This window comes from Bactrocera oleae, chromosome 3 (genome assembly GCF_042242935.1).
Source record: "Bactrocera oleae isolate idBacOlea1 chromosome 3, idBacOlea1, whole genome shotgun sequence".
NCBI lineage: Eukaryota > Metazoa > Arthropoda > Insecta > Diptera > Tephritidae > Bactrocera > Bactrocera oleae.
Window position 1 is genome coordinate 35,772,821 of NC_091537.1, and position 7,666 is coordinate 35,780,486.

General features: G+C 36.6%; 1 long non-coding RNA gene across 2 annotated transcripts; it reads right to left on the minus strand.

Moving 5' to 3' along the window:
- Positions 1–5,240: 5,240 nt before the first annotated feature.
- Positions 5,241–7,341, minus strand: LOC118681904 (uncharacterized). Of its 2 annotated transcripts, none has more exons than XR_011395165.1 (2): positions 5,602–7,341; positions 5,241–5,478 (listed from the first exon to the last, which is right to left on the minus strand). It is a non-coding gene; the product is annotated as an uncharacterized lncRNA (long non-coding RNA). The 2 variants fall into 2 exon arrangements; XR_011395164.1 differs by having other exon boundaries at positions 5,241–5,549.
- Positions 7,342–7,666: the final 325 nt, after the last annotated feature.

Here is a 7,666-nt window from a genome sequence, read left to right on the forward strand (position 1 = left end):
TGGTCCCAACATTGCTGGGACACCATCGGTACAGAGGGCAACGAGTTTATCCCACATAAGATTATGTTTCTCAAAAAATTCGGATTTAGAGTTCATGACGTCGATACCTTTTGATGTTGTGCCCAGTTCCCGTGAAATCAATAATTCTACTTAAAGTACAATATATTGTCGTCATCTAAAAAGCGAACAAATAAAAGTAGTTGACAACAATTTAAAATGTCGGTCGATTAATCACACTGCAAAGCGAAAAATGGCGACTTTTTGATTCTTGATTCTGCACGGCGACCGACGGCTTGTTTGAAATTATCATACATTTAAAATCATTCGCGAACCATATTGTGGCTTCTGCGGACCAATGGTGGTCCACGGACCATTGGTTGAGAACCATTAATAGTATAACGTAACCAACCTAAACGGCTTATACACAGCTGGAAAGTTGGAAATCACTACCATATACAGGGTATATAGAAGCCTGTGAAAGTTTTGGGCTTGTTGCATTAACCTAGGACATTGTTAAGGTATACTCGATAACATATTTTCTAGAAATTTTATAAGTAAATAGCTCACACACTGGCCGACATATTCGGTATAAGGTTTGTAAAAATAACAAAAATCATTTTATGTACATATGGAGATAGGGGTAGTATAGACCCGATTTTGTCTATTTTGGGCACTACTACATATTGCTAACCGAAAAATTGTTCTCTGAATTTAATTCAGGTATCTCATATACCATCATCAATATATGCGGAATAAAGTCAACTCGATGTTTGGAAATCCTGATATTAGTTATATGGGGGCTAGAGTGAGTTTTCATCCGATTTAATCCATTTTAGGCACACAGATGCACCGTTATTAGGAAAATATGCTCGCCCTATTATGCTATTTTATTAAGATAACTCACATTTTGGCCGATATTTGCGGTATGAAGTCAGCTGAAAGTTTGAAAATCTTTCTTTAGGTATATGGGGGCTAAGAGAAGTATTGACCTGACTCAATTTATTTTTGACATACAGACATAATATTATCAGGAAAGGATTATCTCTGAATTCCAATTATATATCTTAGCCAAAAAATCAGATGGAATTTAAGTTTGTGTTATAAGGGAAGTAGGCGTGATTGTTCTCTTATATCGCTCCTTCGCACTGTAACATAGGCATGCCAGTATAATGTTACTTCCAAATTTGGTTGAAATCGGTCCAGTAGGTCCCGAGATATGCGTTTTTCCTTAAAGGTGAACGGTGCTACGCCCATTGTAAATTTTTGTATTGGCTCCGATACAGTTTAATTAAACCATCTCATGTGTAAAGTTTAAGATTTCTTATTTGTTTATTTAATGAGTTATTGCGCTTTTTGCTGTTTTAATCAAAACCGTTATGTGGGGAGTGGTCAGAGTTATCACCCATTTTCACATTGTCAGTAGGGGTTCTCAAACCATTTGTTTGAAATTGGTTATTATAGCTTAAGTGGTATGCCTATGTACTAAACCCGTAAACTCCGTTAGCTTCATATCTCCCTCGCGGGGCTACGGTTAAGTATTTCTTCGCAAGGTAAGCTTAGTCTATTGGCTCTTGCATCTCATTGTCCTTATACTCTGCTTATTGTCCTGCTTCGCTCTTTCGCAACAGTTCTGCTTTTCTCAGTTCAATTAGAACATTCGCGGTCAGGTATTTTATGCTGTGCCACATCTGCTTAGATCGCAACATATGTGGTACAATGTTATCCGATGATACGTGCTCTGATATCTGTTGTTCTAATTTAATGTTTTCCACATTATATCGCCGGCAATATAAGAAAATGTGCAGAGCAAACGGAACACTTCACTCCATTGTCATGGCCATACTTGTACAGGTTTTCTCTAAAGCTGCCATGACCAGTTGGAGATTGCGCCATATAGAAGTCCGCATGTCCATGCCTTCTATCCACCCAGGTTTTGACATTTTTAATAAGACAGTGTGACCATCGCCCTTTTGTTATTGGGTCCCAACGCTTTTGCCACTCATTTAAACTCGTTTGTCCTTCTACTTTTCGTTCTTCTATTTTTAACGACCTGCCGAGTATTTTGCTGCTATTATATCTGGAGGCATTATACCGGATATAATGCTAACAGCTTCAAGCGAAACGCTGCGGAATACACTGGCTACTCTAACGGGGCTTAGTATAAACAGCGTAATCACCATTTTGTCATATACAAGTATTTTATGGGTCAACGCTTGTAATGCAGCAACAGCGGTGAATCTGTACACATACGCTCTCTTAACATAACCAAATGGCGAATATTGAAGAGAATATAATATGTATGCCAAAGTGGGAATATTGATATGCCATTTGAACTATATTTCCTTTTATTGAACTATTATTAATTTTTTTCTTTTAAATATTTGATGCTAATTCATGTTTACTTTATTGTGAGTTATTAGTAATAATTTAAAAATATTGTGATATTTTTTTATAATATTTCATTTAGTTGACACCATTATAGAGTCACAAAAGTACAGAATTGTGTTTTGCCGTCGGCATTTCACATTCATGCTTCAATTTTTTTTTTCAACTAGGGAGTTGCATGTGTAAAAGTAATTATGTATGTAAATATGTACTTCTTTTTTTCGTGTTGGCCCATTTTACATATTTATTAAAGCACTAGCTTTTGCCCGCGACTTCGTCCGCGTGGAATAGTGACTTCCGGCAGATTTTTGGTTCTTCCCACATAGTTCCCGTTCTTGCGGGATTTTCGGAATGGTCGAGTTCCCGCAAAATTTTCAGGATAAAACCTATGTTTTTTTTCGAGTTCCAAACTATATCTGTACAATTTTTAAAGTAAATATAACTGGCCGTACGAAAAACAGTCTTGGCGTAATCGTTCCCTCGTGTTTGAATGTTTGCCCCTGTGATTTATTTATTGTGACTGCGAAAGATAATTTAAGCGGAAATTGTATTCTTTTAAAATTGAAAGGTAAGTCGTTGGGTATCATTGGGATGCGGGGTATGAGGACTGTTTGACCAACTGCTGGACCAGTCAAAACTATTGCAACGATGACGTTATTGCGCAGAAATTTTACTTGAAGTCGGGTTCCGTTGCATAAATTTGGTGGTTTGAGATTTCTTAGTAAAATTATTGGGGCACCTATTTTTAACTTAAGAGAATGTGGGGGAAGGCCGCTTGGGTTCAAGGAATTGAGGAACTCCTGTGGGTAATGGACTACATCTTCTTGATCCATCACGGTATCAATGGATGTGTAGGTTACAATATCTCCTGGGAGTTTACTCAAAATGATATCATTTATTTCGTCAACGCTACTATTTCTTGCCGCCCATATTGCTCTTTGACACATCCATTGATGGTCCTTGTTTTCTATTTGGCTGATGTCAGGGTATACCTTAGTTACTAATTCCTCGATGTTACCCACTTTTACTCCTAAATCGCAATCAATTTCAATTTTATTATTAGAATGAGGTATTTTTCCGTCTCCTACAGAAAGTAATTTTGAAGGGAAAGTTATACTACATCCCCCCAAATGTGCTCTCAAATTTGTCGATAATTTTAAAATATTTACAAATTTCCATAATGGAGAACTTTTAAGGCAAGCCTTCACAATGTCTGCTCTAGTTCCCCTTACTATTACCGGTAAAGTTTGGCGAAAGTCCCCAGCAAACATAACAGTAATCCCACCCATGATTTTATCACAGCTTCTAAGATCTCTAAGAGTTCTGTCTAGAGCTTCTACGTGAGCTCTATGTATCATGGTACATTCGTCCCAGATTATTAGACTGACGTCTTGTAAAATTTTCCCCAAAGGGCCATTTTTGCGTATAGAGCACACGCTATCTTTCTCTAAAGACACAGTTAGGGGCAGTTTAAAAGTGGAATGAGCTGTGCGTCCACCTGCTAATAAGGTTGCAGCAATACCTGACGACGCTACTGCCAAGGCTAGCTTTCCTAGAGACCTTACTTTTGCTAATATAAGATTAGTGATAAACGTCTTGCCGGTCCCACCGGAAGCATCCAAAAAGAAAATTCTTCCTTCATTAAAACGAACACTTTTCATGACACAAGTATACGTTGCCACCTGGTCATTAACTAATCTTGGTTCATTTTGTGTGATATACTCATTTAATTCATTTATGTTATATGGTTTTCGCAACGCTACTTCTAACGGGTCCAGAAGCGAATTATTTCTTTTTGCTGCAGGAAGCCCATAGTCGGTTAGGGATTTATCTGAAATCTCATGAATTTTATCTTCAATTATAATTAGTCTATCATTGTATATATCATCATAATATGCTAATGTCATATCCTGATTCTCATTACGCATTCTGTTTAATATATCTTCACATAAAGCATCACGAAATTTATTCCATAACTCTAAGGGGTCAGATGGTTGGCAAAATATAAGGATATGATAGCATCGGATATGGTATTTTGCCAATGTTCATCTCCTTCCAGTAAACCTAGTTCCTTGCAAGCGCCTTGGTACGTTTGGAAAATAACATCATTCACGGTTCTTAGATGTTGAAATGACATTGGACCGCGAACATATTGCAATAACATTCTTAAATAAAAACATTCAGTTTGAGTTGGATGAATGTTATAAACACGGCCTAAATTTGTGTCTTTTTTTACACCGGGATATCCCTCAACATCTTGCCCGCGTCTTATTCTCGAAAATGAATTTCTTTGCCAAACGTAATACTGGGGAACTTCGTGATATAAAAGGGTTTTTGCAAAATCGTCGCTTTTGCAGAGATCAAAGAACGCTGTAAGTGTCGTTGATGAAGGATTGTTCACACGATCTTGGAGATTTTCATTATTATAAAAATATACACTTTGTCGATTTTTCAAATGAACGGCTAAATGAACTACTGCCGGAAAACGTTCATGAATAGAAAATTGGAAAATTCTCCAAAACGCCTCCGAGGAACTTATATAGCGACCATTTAGATATTTTTCTACTTCATCGTTATTACTTTGTAACGAAAATGTGGCTTGATCAGAACCTTTATGAATATACTTACAGATGTATTTAATAGCTTTGACCGATTGACAAAACTCTACGTTAATGTGTGCATTGAAAATTCGTGATAGCAGTGGATTATAGGAAACCACCCAACGATTATCCACGCTCATTTCTGTACCTTTTACACGAATTATAGCTGTTTTTCCACCATTATCTGGAGACCTGCGTCTGTAGGTTGGATAACCGTCATCTCCCGTTTGTGTTTCCGAAATAAAATGCCTAGGGAACTTTTTAGAACAAACGTTTTATTTCATACATGGTGATGTAGGATTATGAAATCCGCAAGGACCATGTATCATATTTTTTATGACAATATTATGAAGAATCGGATCTTGTTGTATGTCAGGTATTTCAGCCGATATTATTGCATCTATAGAATCTGGTTGAACTTTGTTAGCCAGCCACAAAAAAATGTGGGCGTGAGGTAAACCTCTTTTTTGCCATTCTACACTGTAAACAAAGGCTTTCGATGGGCCAAAAATATTTTTCTTCGTTAATAGGTCTATCATTTTCTTGAGTTTTAAATGAAATACCCTAGAAATTAAATCATGTCTATCATAAGAATGTTGATTGGGCAATAACTCACTTTTTATTTCTGGCCATTCGGGGTTACATGTAAATGTAATGAAGAGGTCAGGTCTTCCAAATTTCCTGACATATGTCATGGCATCTTGACTTTTCTCATTCATAAATCTGGGGGATCCTGTAAATGACGACGGCAATATAACGTGCTGGCCAATATTAGAAGCGTTTATATGTCCATCATTTACGACGGCATCTCTTAAATGAATGTACTCTTCTGCTTTCATTTTTTTTTGATTTCTTTTGATGAAGTCTAGCCTCTCAGAGATCATTTTTGCCGCCATATCAACACAATATTGGTTGAATAATCTTTTGAAATAATGTATACTGTTAAAGTCATTTATTCTCACCATGAATCTAAATGCATAAAACTGCATACATGAAACAGTTTTAAATGTAGCCGTAGTATTCTGCTGTGGAATATTAATACAGTATCCGTCGTTTCCAAAGGGAAACAGTAAGGGATATTGAAGCGGGTCATAAGATCTATGAATTGCAGAAGTCGACCATCTCTCGCAGTCAATACAATATCACGGGGACCTTTGTCTTCATCTATCATAAGAACAGCTACTTCATCTACTACCGGCGCATTATACCGACCTCTAGGCTCATTAGGAGGTTTTACATCAGCATGAATGATAAGTTTTAAATCATTCGGTGGTCTATTTTCTAGATTGTACTTAAAACTTTGAATATACGTATTATGATTATGAAGATATGTTTGGAGAACGTCGATAAGCATGGGATACGTACCTGATCTGCATGGGAAACAAAATATATTTGCAGGAATTCGAGTTGTGCCCCTACAGATGGAAGTAAGTCACCGATTAAATGATAAACTTGCCCTTGGACTTTAAAAGTGGGCATAAAGTTTCCCTCACGAATTTCTTTGGCACCAAATGAAGTCATCTGAAACAATGTATTATATTGTCTTGAGTGATTTAAGAAATGCTTAGATGATGGATGTGAGCCTGATATCAGTTCCTTTAAAACGGATGTTGGTTCCGGAATTATAGGTATATTTACTTTGCCACCACTACAACACAGTCCAGGAGTTTCAGCTGCCCATTTTTTTGCTTGGCATAAGTTGCATATTTTATCCATGCTACCAATATCAATATCATTTAGCTCAGAATAGTCAACGGTACAATCATAAGCAAAAGCAGCATTTAATAAATTATGTTGTCTCCGAGTTCTATTCCTAGTTGATCGGGCATTCTGTGAGGCCAAACGTTGAGAACGTTCAGCACTCGATTCCCGATCGCGGTTAGCCAATGTTCGGGCATTCTGTGAAGCCAAACGTTGAGAACGATCAGCACTCGATTCCCGTTGCCGGTTCGCCAAAGTTCGGAAATTTTGTGAGGCTAAACGCTGCGAACGTTCAACGCTTGATTCCCTTGCACGGTTTTGTTCAGTAATTGCTCGTTGTGTAGCCAACCTGTGCATATTTTCATCCTCAGTTTCATTGCTGCGCAAAACTCGCAGCCGCTTTGCAGTAGCAGTCTGCCGAGAAAGCTGAGTTCTTTTTCTCGGCATTATAGTGATGAAGAAAAAACGTAGAAAATGAAAACTTAACTAAAGCGTATCTCGTAATAAAAAAAAAAGAAACATAAGATTAAGAAGATTAATAATTAGGTACCTAATTACTTTTATTTTTAACGATTATGTCAAAAAGAACAACCGTAAAATGAAAATAAGGTAAACTAACTTTATGCTTGAACTTAACCCTAATCTAATGAGAATACCTACAGGTATTATGTACCACAAAAAAAAAAATATTAGAAACTAAATACTATTTTTAAAACAAACAATACTATACTTATAGAAAACACATACTTATAAATTAATAATCTACATGAAAACAAAAAAGTGTTATTATTGTGTAACTAAATACTATCCTAAAACAAATAAAGTACCTACTATATAGACAACAACTACAAAATGAAACTGTGTTTAAAAAGTAATATTACCATGATAATTATATCGCATAAACAAATTAGCGCTGCATTCAACCGTTCAGTACAATCATACTTTATTTCTCAGATTTTTCTTCGTTTATCCTGGTCGCC